Genomic DNA, 14,425 nt, shown 5'->3' with positions numbered 1-14,425 from the left:
GCTGTTTCTTCCATTGTTATAATGGTTAAATATTCGTTGCCAAAATGGATACTCAAAATAGAGATGAAAAAGCCCTTATAATAATAAATAACAGCGAAAAGATTCCCAAGGTATCGCCAGTAATACCCAAATAATAAAATGATATAGAGAAATGTGGGAAGTCCTCTTCTAATATGCAATATATAAGTGCAAGTGCAAGGTGCATACAGGTGAATACTGTTGTGTCCGGGACTTACCCTTAAGGAGCCTAACCGCCCCCGGAATCTGTGTATGCCGTGCAGTATCTCAGACAGGAAATCAAGGATGCCGGGGGACCTCCGCGGTCAAACCGAAATCGATTCGGTGGGCTGTCTGCTCCAAACCAACCGGCGAAATGTGAGAATCTCCAATAAAGATGGATTTTATTTGCATAAAGCTGGATCCTATCCTACTTCTTTGATTGCCTTTATCGCACCAGTTTGGATCAGCTCAAAGCCCTTACATACGAAGCATACTGTTGTAAAACCCGGGTGAAGCAAGAGCACCGCCCCCCCTACCGGAGATCCTGCAACATCACAAACAGACATCGCAGTGCACCTGTGTTTAGCCTGAAGCGCTGCTGGAGATTCTCACATTTCGCCGGTTGGTTTGGAGCAGACAGCCCACCGAATCGATTTCGGTTTGACCGCGGAGGTCCCCCGGCATCCTTGATTTCCTGTCTGAGATACTGCACGGCATACACAGATTCCGGGGGCGGTTAGGCTCCTTAAGGGTAAGTCCCGGACACAACAGTATTCACCTGTATGCACCTTGCACTTGCACTTATATATTGCATATTAGAAGAGGACTTCCCACATTTCTCTATATCATTTTATTATTTGGGTATTACTGGCGATACCTTGGGAATCTTTTCGCTGTTATTTATTATTATAAGGGCTTTTTCATCTCTATTTTGAGTATCCATTTTGGCAACGAATATTTAACCATTATAACAATGGAAGAAACAGCACTACCACAATATTTTTCTCTGAGACCCGCTACAGCACGAAGTAACTTTTCAACAGAATGTGAAAAAATATTTTCAGAGGACAAGGGGACACTTTCACTTAGCACTTTATTTGAGGCAGTGGAGACTTTGTTATTTAAAGAGACCAAAGCACAATGGGACATTTGGACATTTCAATCCTATCTTAAAGCACAAATGATCCCAAGAGGACTAAGGATTTTTAAATTTCCTACCTTTGATGTTGATACAACGGACACTGAGTTTGTTGATAAATGGAATGCAGCACTATCTGAATGTTCATGTCAATTAATGCTGTTGTTAATCCAATATAGAACCCAGCAACTTAATCTAATTAAGCAAGAGATAGACACTATTCAGATAGAGTTAAATAACCGTAGTGTTGACCCTAATTTTGCAAAATTTGACAAAATACTACAAGAGTCTTTGGCCCGTGGCAAGCAAGTCATAATGGAAAATAAACATATCAAGTTTATTCGGGATAAAACCGATTATCAGAAAAATTCAGTATATATTTGGAACAAAAAACAACGTTCCAACTATAGAAGGAGCTTGCCACAGAACAAACATAACAAACATAGGGGCAATCGTAGACATAGAAGGGGTAACCAAAAACAGGTCAGCTTTTCTGACAGTGATACAGACAGATCGTCTGATGAATACACATCAGGTGGTGAAATGGACATAGAGACACAGATCAACACTATCTCTAATTCACAACAAGGCATCCTAAAGCCTCCTATTGCCCCTAACATTTCTAATATTTCTAATATTTCTAATACTTCCGTTGTACCTAACACTATAGGCACTAATTCTGCACCTACAGTAGTGAAACCCAAAGATAAAAACACTGTCTCCAAATATACTGCTACCAATAGACTAGATGAACGAGTTAGTACATTTGCAGTAGATACAGGAACACAGGAAATGTCATTATTGAATCAGGTTTTTCCTATGGACCCCCAGACAGAGGGTATAGGGGGGATGCAGGCCAACAACCAAGAGAGATATCCAGTAAGGGGAAACCGCACACTGACCAAATACAAATGAACAGTGTAGTTAATTTATCTTCAGCTACACTCACTCAAGATCAAATAGATGTACTATCTTTAGGCTTAGGGTTTGCACCCACTACAAACTTTGATATATTCCAGACACTCATAGATATCAACAAATTCGTCAGAAATATCACTTTAAAAAAATATTTTGCAGATACTGCTCAAGAGACACTCATTTTGGAACCAGATAGCTTCTGCACCACACCTATCACAGGCATAAATACCTTTTCAGAAACATGTGACCTCATATCCCTACAAAATTTAGCAATTGAGAGCAATACAATATCAGGAACACTCAATAGGGCACACTCATTTAGAAATAAATCTACTTTTTATCCAATACAAAACAGAGGACCTATAATTGAAACATTCCATGCACGAGTAGAATCTGATTTGCATAAACTAAAAGAGACCACTGAACGAACAACTAAAAATCTTACTAAAAAACAGACAGAAGCACTCAGGTCTTTACAGCAAAGATCTGACTTAGTAATCCGCCCATCAGATAAGGGGGGTACCGTTGTGGTACTTGATAGGCAGGATTACATATCAGAGGCACACAGACAACTCAACATCCCTACTGACTACTCGATTCTTCACAGAAATCCAACAAATGAGTATAAGAAGCTCCTATTTGATATACTAGATGATGGCATTGAACATGGTTTCTTAGATGAAAACACAGCTGACTACCTTTATGTAAAATACCCAAGAATCCCAGTTTTCCATATGTTCCCTAAGGTTCACAAATCCCTTCATAACGTACAAGGCCGCCCTATAGTCAGCGGTATAGATTCTATCTTTGAAAGATTGTCCCAGTGGCTGGATGCTATTTTGCAGCCATTAGTCCACCTACTACCTTCATATACGAGGGATTCAAAACACATACTAAATCTTCTAACTAACATAAAATGGCAAATGAACTACCATTGGCTCTCAGTTGATGTAGTCTCACTTTATTCTAGGATCCCACACAATAAGGGTATTGAAGCAGTAAGATATTATTTGGCAACACATACTGAATATACATCAGATTTTCAAAAATATATTCTAAGAATTCTGGAGTTCCTATTGACTCACAACTTTTTTACTTTTGAAGGCAAATACTATGTACAAAAATGTGGCACAGCCATGGGGGCGAAATATGCCCCCTCTTATGCCAATTTATTTCTTGGCAAATGGGAGCTAGAAAACATCTTTGACCACAGCAACACATTCAGGTCCCACATTTGTTTCTTTAAACGCTATATTGACGACTTACTTCTTATATGGTCAGGTACCCCTGCAGACATTAAGAATTTCATTGACATGATAAATAAAAACAATTTAAACTTGAGCTTTACATACACCACTGACAGCCATTCCATCAACTATCTAGACTTGTGCCTTACAGGTGACAGAAGTGGCAACATTGTATCAAAAGTATACCGTAAAGCTATCTCAGGCAACACCCTCCTGCACGCCTCTAGTTGCCACCCTAAAAATACCTCATATGCTGTTGCTAAAGGCCAGTTTACCCGGCTTAAAAGAAATTGTAGCAAGAATGAGGACTATGTGCAGGAGGCTGTTTGTCTAGAGAAGAGACTAAAAGAGAGGAAATACACCCGTAGCCATATTAGACAGGCTAGATTAGCTGTTGACCAACTGGACAGAGACCAACTTTTGGTAGATAAACCTGCTAATACACACAGAGATTTTTCAGGTGTTCATTTTGTAACAACTTTTAGCACACAATATTCCCAAATCTGCGACATAGTTAGGAAACATTTCCCGCTATTAGCAGCTGACGAGAAGTTGGTTGAAACTGTAAAACAAGGTGTTAGGTGTTCTTACAAGAAGAGCCCTACCTTGGCTTCCATTTTGTCTCCCACAGAACTAAAACAGACTCCAAGTCATACTAGCTCATGGTTACATCATCTGGGCATGTTTAAGTGTGGCCATAAGAAATGCAAACCATGTGATTTTGCATGGGTTATTAAAGAATTCACTTCAGCAATAACAGGACAGACATATCCCATTAAATCTTGCTTAAATTGTCAAAGCACTAACGTTATATATATCATTACATGTACCCTATGTAATATTCAATACATAGGGTTAACCTCTAGGGATATAAATTCCCGTATTAGAGAACACTTTTCGACTATTACAAAGGGTACATCTAGCACACCACTTGTGCAACATTTTGCCACAAAACATCATAGTAGCTTAAACTCATTTAAATGGGCAGCAATAGAACAAGCTAAAGTGCCCAAGAGAGGTGGCAATCTGGATAACATACTTGCCAAAAGGGAAGTATATTGGATATACACCCTAAAAACCAGATTACCATTGGGTTTAAACTCAAGATATGATTTGATCAATTTCTGGGAATAACTTCAAAATATCAATATTAACATTCATATTCAAACTACTCCATATGCATATTATTCACCTAAGGGTATTGTTATTCTGTTATATCCCATCCCTTTGTCTAATTTTTTCGGTACTTTCAGATGTATTTTAGATGTGTTTCGCACTTTTAATATCTATTCTGAACTATCCTTCCATACGTATTGAGGGTTATACTTTAGTCTGCCCCGCAAGCTGTGTGATCATATATGCGTATATCGCACGTACCAGTGTATGTATATTTATATTTATACATGCGAACACATAACTACATCCTTTAATGGGGTACATACCTTGGAGAGATAATACTGTAAGAGAACTTATTTTAGTTAACTGATATTATTATTACTCAACTCAAGTTTCAACTATGCCATTTGAGAATTCTGCAAATATATACATGATGCTTTAGTGCTTGCTAACTATAATGATATTTAGCGCAGAAATAATTTGTGACAGTTAGGGCAATTTTTCCTCAATGTTCTCATATTAGTCTTAGTAGTTTTCTATTTTAGAAATTTGTTCATATTTCTAAGGATTTATCTTATATATACTGTAGTGTGTGTACTCTTGCTGTAGCGTAGCTTGGATACTAAGGGTTAATCAAATTACTCTTTACCTGGTGTGGGCGTGTTTTGTATCTATTGTTTTTAACCAATCACAATTGTAACACAGTTTTTTAAACCTGCATTCACCTGCATGACACCTATGGCTATGATTACGGCTGAGCGCCGAAACATGTAAGCCGTGGTGTCACGCTCACACACTGGTTTTTGCTTACTATCTATGTATGCTGTTCGCTGAGCCACTCTTGGCGTTTTAACTTTGCCAATAAAGATGGATTTTATTTGCATAAAGCTGGATCCTATCCTACTTCTTTGATTGCCTTTAAGGATCAACCAGATAAAATAGAGATTTCAATCAATGACATGAATAAGGAGGACAAAGAATCGTGCAATTACATGTCTTTTATTAGTATGTCAGAAAACAACAACGTTTATAAATAATATGGTAAAGATCAGGAAAATTGGAGCCATATGACAAGGTAACAGAGTGCATCACAGTCCATGAAGAGAGTTGCCAAGGGCCACCATAGCCCCATTGTAGATATATGACAAGGTAACAGAGTGCATCACAGTCCATGAAGAGAGTTGCCAAGGGCCAGCATAGCCCCATTGTAGATATATGACAAGGTAACAGAGTGCATCACAGTCCATGAAGAGAGTTGCCAAGGGCCACCATAGCCCCATTGTAGATATATGACAAGGTAACAGAGTGCATCACAGTCCATGAAGAGAGTTGCCAAGGGCCACCATAGCCCCATTGGAGCCATATGACAAGGTAACAGAGTGCATCACAGTCCATGAAGAGAGTTGCCAAGGGCCACCATAGCCCCATTGGAGCCATATGACAAGGTAACAGAGTGCATCACAGTCCATGAAGAGAGTTGCCAAGGGCCAGCATAGCCCTATTGTAGATATATGACAAGGTAACAGAGTGCATCACAGTCCATGAAGAGAGTTGCCAAGGGCCAGCATAGCCCCATTGTAGATATATGACAAGGTAACAGAGTGCATCACAGTCCATGAAGAGAGTTGCCAAGGGCCAGCATAGCCCCATTGTAGATATATGACAAGGTAACAGAGTGCATCACAGTCCATGAAGAGAGTTGCCAAGGGCCAGCATAGCCCCATTGGAGACATATGACAAGGTAACACAGTGCATCACAGTCCATGAAGAGAGTTGCCAAGGGCCAGCATAGCCCCATTGTAGATATATGACAAGGTAACAGAGTGCATCACAGTCCATGAAGAGAGTTGCCAAGGGCCAGCATAGCCCCATTGTAGATATATGACAAGGTAACAGAGTGCATCACAGTCCATGAAGAGAGTTGCCAAGGGCCAGCATAGCCCCATTGTAGATATATGACAAGGTAACAGAGTGCATCACAGTCCATGAAGAGAGTTGCCAAGGGCCAGCATAGCCCCATTGTAGATATATGACAAGGTAACAGAGTGCATCACAGTCCATGAAGAGAGTTGCCAAGGGCCAGCATAGCCCCATTGTAGATATATGACAAGGTAACAGAGTGCATCACAGTCCATGAAGAGAGTTGCCAAGGGCCAGCATAGCCCCATTGTAGATATATGACAAGGTAACAGAGTGCATCACAGTCCATGAAGAGAGTTGCCAAGGGCCAGCATAGCCCCATTGTAGATATATGACAAGGTAACAGAGTGCATCACAGTCCATGAAGAGAGTTGCCAAGGGCCAGCATAGCCCCATTGTAGATATATGACAAGGTAACAGAGTGCATCACAGTCCATGAAGAGAGTTGCCAAGGGCCAGCATAGCCCCATTGTAGATATATGACAAGGTAACAGAGTGCATCACAGTCCATGAAGAGAGTTGCCAAGGGCCAGCATAGCCCCATTGTAGATATATGAGAAGGTAACAGAGTGCATCACAGTCCATGAAGAGAGTTGCCAAGGGCCAGCATAGCCCCATTGTAGATATATGATAAGGTAACAGAGTGCATCACAGTCCATGAAGAGAGTTGCCAAGGGCCAGCATAGCCCCATTGTAGATATATGACAAGGTAACAGAGTGCATCACAGTCCATGAAGAGAGTTGCCAAGGGCCACCATAGCCCCATTGGAGCCATATGACAAGGTAAAAGAGTGCAACATGCACAACAATAAACTGAAAAAAGGCCAAATGGCAACAATAACAAAAACATCAACATGTGGACGGAGGATTCTTATCTGCGCCCTTGGAGCATCTCCAGATCCTCCACTTACTGGTCATCCTCTTCATCGTCCTCTGCATGTCCAGCTCCAGATTCAGGCCTTGAATTTAATAGCATGATTTGAGTCAAATCCTGAACCTGGAGCTGGGCCTGCATGGTGTGGTTCATCCCTCTCAGGACAGCTGCGTTCCTCAACACGGCCTGCTCTACTCGTGCTATACCTTCTAGCATGAGCCATGCTGAGTCACAGCCTAAAATAAAGAATAAATCAAATATTAAGGATAATTACACAACAGAAGAAAAAATAAGCAAAGATACATTGTCATCATAAAGACAAATCATTCTTCACATCAATTTGTTTAAATTGATTCTTTACACATTAAATATGTTATTCAGACAGACCAAAATCATTAAAGGGACAGTTTCCTCAAACATGTTGTCCCCTTTAATTGGTTTTCGATGATCCACTTATGCAGCTTGAGTGTATAAAATCTTGTTAAAGGATTTACATTGTACTTACATTAGCAATTTAAATATTTTAATTATACTGTGGTAGGCACACCTATCCTTAAACATTTTGGCGTTGAGGACAAGCTGTGTAAACATAGCAACCTGAAGAAATTACATTCCCACTGGGTTAGACAAGAGATAATGTATCAACATTTGTACATAAATTGTTGGATCCAAGTAGTGGTGATTGGTATATGTAGTGATATCAAATTAAAGGGACACTGAACCTAAATTTTTAATTGACTGATTCAGATAGAGCATGACATTACAAATATTAAAAAATTACACATATTCTTTAAATGTTTGAATTCTCTAGCTAGATTTTGAATGCAAGAATGTAGGTTTATAGGGCAGGCCATATTTGTTTATCAACTTTGGTTGTCCCTGCTGGTTGATGGATACATTCATCCAACAATAAAGAAATGATGTCCACAATTATTTAAAATGAATTCTAGGCATTTCTTTGTTTCAATAAAGATAGCAAGAGAATGACGAATAATTCATAAGAGTAGTAAATTATAAATTTGATTAACATTACATGCTCTATTTGAATCACAATAGAAACAATTTGCCTTCAGTGTACCTTTAAGTATCTTATAATGTGGATTTTGAATGATACTTACAGCTGTGCCTGGGAAGGACAATCCGACACCCAGGACAATGAAGGTTGTCAAGACAGGGTGGAGGGATGGGATTGGATTGGGGAGGGATGGGATTGGGTTCGGGAGGGATGAGCTGCTGCTCCGGGGTAGGCCGTACAGCTGGGGAGTGGTGAGTTGGGGTCTGGGCAGCTGGGGTAGCTGTACGGCCCATAATACGGGGAGAGCGGCGAAGGGGGACGAAGGGCCGATTTTTGGGAGGGACAGGAAAGGACAAATGGGAAGGGCCGGCAGGGGTCTGGGCCTGGGCAGGGGTCTGGGCCTGGGCAGGAGTCTGGGCCTGGGCAGGAGTCTGGGTCTGGGCAGGATTCTGGGCAGGGGTCTGGGCCTGGGCAGGGGTCTGGGCCTGGGCAGGGGTCTGGGCCTGGGCAGGGGTCTTTGACTGGCCAGGGGACTGGGCAGGGGCGGAAAACAGATGAACAGAGGTGGAGGATCCATCTGAAATAAATAATACAAATATATTAACATCTCATACATCATGAAATCAAATCAACGCATTTAAAATTGATTATGTTTTCAATATACTTAGAAGAGTGTTTGAATTTCTAAACAATTATGAACTGAGGATATGGTATGCATATAGGCACTCAGATGAATATCAATGACTGTCTGTACAATTATAACATTATTATTGTGGTTTGGCCTGGAATATGCATGTGACATAATGATGGCATGAATTATAAATAAAATAAAACAAAAAAACATCCAAGCATATTTTCATGCTGCCTGATATAGAAAGGGGGCAGTAGTGTATTTGAACAGACAAATAATATTCCAAGTGCAAAAGCTGTAGACTTTGAATGTCTTCAATAAAATAATTTCCAATAAAGCAACATGTTGTAAACATGATAGATATATTTCACATACCATCAGACTTCAAGGCAGCCTCTTCCTCCTCCGTCACACATGTTAAATCAATCTCTGTAAAACATAACATGTTGTGTACACATTAAGATCAGATATTATAACATATGTTACTGTTGCTCAAAGACACACATCAATGTTGCATTAAAGATATACACACCCAAAGTTATGATTTACATCATTTTGATGGAGCATACAAATGACATTAGATTTGTTATTCTCAATTATTCAGATTTTCGATGTATTGTTTGTATTAATTTTAAAATCATAAAAGCATAGTACATAGAACATTTACGATTTCTCATGTGTGTATCACTTGATGACTGTTGTCAAAAATGAACATGGAAACAAACATATGCTATACATATTCTGAATAACAAAGGTGTAGACTAAGAAAGTTTTAATTATTAATCTTTCAATATTCCAAGAAAATTAATATATAATCCGAGGAGTAAATTATATGTTAGTTTCAAATGTTATGCTTCATGAGAATCATGCTCATAATATTGATTACCAATACACCTTCAATGACATATAAATGAGTCAATGGACTTACCAGAAGACCGCAAATGCGGCTCTGTGTCAGTGCTGGATTCCTCGGGGCTCCCCACACCAACTCTCTCTATGAATGATATAGATATATATTAGTGAACACATTTGGGATAGCACTAAATCACATCTGTAGCGATTTTTAAGAATAAACAACTTGAAAATGTGAAGAATAGAGCAGTCATTATCCACAAAAATGCTTGATTGAATCAAGGGGATTCTGTTAAAAATGATGTATTGAACATATGTTTAATTTCTGACTATATTAGACATCAAACTCATCTCATACGATGCTATTGCATATCTAAATATACCCATTGATCAATGTTCTTAAAAGAATACACACAAACCACATTTGGAATAACAGCTGTTGACAAATATAAACAAAGACATGTGGCACATCGAGCCATTTGTGCAATGTACAGTAATCTTGTTTAGGACACAACACATATTTATCACAATACAAAACCAAATTGATTAGTACAAATATGAAATCATGGTGCTGTTAGAGTATGCTGATATCTATAAAGTAACTCCAACAGTGAATATGTGAATTATATATCAATATTGTCTAATCCAAAGAATGTAAAGCTGAATGAATCTATTGTTTATTAAAGGGACACTGACATGATTTATTTCAATAATTGATTTCACTGTTCAAACTGTTCCAAATGATTTTACATTGACTCCTATTATAATTGGAATGTTGCTACATTTTAATCTTAAATGCAGATAAGCAATATTGGATTCAATAAATATTGTTTATTGAAGGTATCCACCAATCATCAATCAAAACCCAGGTTGGTCAACCAAAATTGAGCTGCAGATAAACGTACATTCTTGATTTTAAAATACATTTAGCAGCATAATATTTCACATATGATTATAGTATTATATTTAAATGTTGATTAATATTGCATGCTCTATCTGAATGACAACATTAATAATTTTAGCTTAGTGTCCCTTTAATATAAAAATATATTGATTTGACAATGTTGGTGTTAATGAATTCTCTACTCCATATGTTGATGTAATGAATGGGATTGAGCATGCAATTCCAATCTAATATGTTATTTAAGGATATCCTAAGAATTATTTAATTTTCATCTATTAAAGGGACATGAAGCTCTAAATGTGTAATTGTATACTTTTTGAAACTATGTACTACTGTTATCTGAACACATGATTTTAACTTTTGTAAAAATGCCAATTTATGCATAAAAAAACAGCCGGATAATACCAGTAATGCATTGTTTAACCTAAACCAAAATCCTTTTTTTTTAAAAGAACTAAAACAATAGACTGAACCAATGTAGCTCATAAAATGTTTAAACAAAACAATAAAATCACGTTTAAAAATCATTCTATGTAAAATTTAGTTGGCATGTCCCTTAAATGACATGATCAATTTCAAAAATGGAATCTATATTTTTAAAATCTAAACATATGCAAAAGTGTGTGTATTTTTAAAAAATGTATACAAATAAGATTAAGCAATACACAAGGGAAGAATATAAATTGGACATTCAAACAATCTTACATTAAAATTAAGACATCCAGAATAGATGGGATATCTTAAATTCCAAACAAAATCAGAGTAGTCTTACAATGTAATCCTATTTTTTGGTTTTATTTATTCTTATTTGCAAAAAGTTTTAAAATCCATTTTGCAGATACATATAAATATTGAACAATGTGGATTTAGTATGTAATGTTCTGTCCATGTTTCTAAGACAAATGTCAATTAAAATGAGATATACCATACTGTGACAAGCCCTGCCTTGAGGATCCAGCACCAACATCCAGATCTGTAATATATTAAATAAGGATTGGATATCATTAATACAAATCATGCCATGTTTAAAATCTTTACATTATTAGCAAATCAATTAAAAACTATTAATCCTTTGGTAGTCCCATGAGTTAATTGTTTCCTCAATTAAATTCATGATAAATATATCCTGTACTCTTATTTTCAATCAGTTGTGTTGTTTACTGTAGCTTAAATTATTTTTTTTTGTTATTTCATTCTCATCAATTGATGGGCATATGTTATAATTTTTTTGGATTTTGCTTTTTTCTTTTTTTATTATGTCTAATATTGAAAATAAGAATACTGTATTCTTCACATATATAATAATTCACATTTCATTTTGACCAACATGTGTAAAGCAATGCCACTTACAGCAAACCCATGTTAACGTGTATGCGCAAATCCATTTTCGCGATCATTGCGCAATGATTCCAAGCGGAATTACGCATCCGTCATTTGACCAACATGTATAAAGCAATGCCACTTACAGCAAACCCATGTTAACGTGTATGCGCAATTCCATTTTCGCCATCATTGCGCAATGATTCCAAGCGGAATTACGCATCCGTCATTTGACCAACATGTATAAAGCAATGCCACTTACAGCAAACCCATGTTAACGTGTATGCGCAATTCCATTTTCGCGATCATTGCGCAATGATTCCAAGCGGAATTACGCATCCGTCATTTGACCAACATGTATAAAGCAATGCCACTTACAGCAAACCCATGTTAACGTGTATGCGCAATTCCATTTTCGCGATCATTGCACAATGATTCCAAGCGGGATTACGCATCCGTCATTTGACCAACATGTATAAAGCAATGCCACTTACAGCAAACCCATGTTAACGTGTATGCGCAATTCCATTTTCGCGATCATTGCGCAATGATTCCAAGCGGAATTACGCATCCGTCATTTGACCAACATGTATAAAGCAATGCCACTTACAGCAAACCCATGTTAACGTGTATGCGCAATTCCATTTTCGCGATCATTGCGCAATGATTCCAAGCGGAATTATGCATCCGTCATTTGACCAACATGTATAAAGCAATGCCACTTACAGCAAACCCAAGTTAACGTGTATGCACAATTCCATTTTCGCGATCATTGCGCAATGATTCCAAGCGGAATTACGCATCCGTCATTTGACCAACATGTATAAAGCAATGCCACTTACAGCAAACACATGTTAACGTGTATGCGCTCTGTGACGCATATTCTGTAGAGTGCAAGAAACATCATTCCTATTTCATGTGTCACTAATCTAAAATCAGATATCTAAACATCATATGTAGTGTATGTTGTGAGATCTGTATAGGTTTAGTATCTGACTATATACACATTTTTAAAAGAAATTCAAATATTAAGATATTATAAGAAGTTGGATAGTTACCTGGTTCATATTCTCCATCATCTCCTCCTAGGCCACCGGACGCAGAAGCAGCTGCCCTGGCCCCCGCGTCAGGACTTTCAGATCCCGCAGCTGGGAGGGAAGAAGAGGAGGCCGAGGATGGCGAGGATCTAAATCTTTTGGGGACCCGGAGATTGAGGAGCTCGCATAAAGTCACCTCATAAGGGAGTAGGTATAGTTTCCGCGGGGCCTTTCTTTGGCCCCCTCTTTTACGGGCTTGTACCCAGTCCCTTATGAGTTTGACTTTTTTTGTTAAGCGCAACCTCATATCTCCGAATCTCCTCATGATTTGATCCTGGCTCCTCTGGACGTCACACACCAATTTAACCGCATTGGTGATAGACTCCCAGAGGGCCTTCTTAACAGGCGCATCTGTCAACCTCCTCTTGTTCCCAAACAGTTGGGGATAAAAGTCCTTGACGGCGTGGACCAGTGCAGCGCTCTCCTGCTTGGTGAACCTGGGAGATGACATGCCTGCTGGGTTTTCAGATATGATAGATATATATATAAATTATATATACAGTACGCCTGCAGGCATTAGAGAACTGACAAAGAGGGCAACGTGTAATGGACTTTTATATGGTGAAGTAAACATGAGATGCACCATGGGACAAGTTATCTGTACATCTGATTGGATAAAAGTTTGAAATATTGTTAGAATGTCTGTGAGACCATCCTGACTCAAGTTGTGTTTGTGTGATGAACTCTGATTGGCCGTTCCTTAATGTTTCATATCTTAGTAACTTCCTTACACATACCTCATGGTGGTGCTGTTACTTCATTTTTCATGTAGACTTATTTGTAACTCATGGGCCTGTCATGCGGATATGTGTGACGCAGATTTAATATCCGTGATCCGTTAAATATTAATGTTTAAATTCTCTTTAAAATCTAATACTGTCACATTATTAAATGTTGTATACATTTTTCGGGTTAATAATGGTCTGTTTCTTTAATACAAATACACATTTAATATTGTATGTCTTTATTGTTCATAAAATCCATTTCTTGACTTATTGTGAAGTATTGATATTGCTCTATTAAATGTATTTCATAATGCACATTGATTGTGTGCTATTGCGTGACATTAGACTCTAATGTTTAAAGATGCTAATCTGGTGTTTCAAGATGCGTTTCCCACGCAATATTTCTGAATGTTCAAATTCAGGTTATAATGTCAGTAACTTGGATAATCTGTTTATAAATGTTAAACTACAGGTTTGTTTGTTATTAGTAAATAAACCTCGAGCTTGTATTTGTCTGAACTGCTCATATATGTTATTGTGCAATAGCGTCTTTATTTTTAAATAGACATTACAAACAAACAATTGTATCAAATGATCTGTAGAGATAGAAAATTGTTTAGACTTTAAAATGTAAATCTATTTATCTTAGTATTTAGATATCCTCAACA

Source organism: Bombina bombina, chromosome 3, assembly GCF_027579735.1.
Source record: "Bombina bombina isolate aBomBom1 chromosome 3, aBomBom1.pri, whole genome shotgun sequence".
NCBI classification, from domain to species: domain Eukaryota; kingdom Metazoa; phylum Chordata; class Amphibia; order Anura; family Bombinatoridae; genus Bombina; species Bombina bombina.
Note: the sequence above shows the minus strand (reverse complement) of the source record.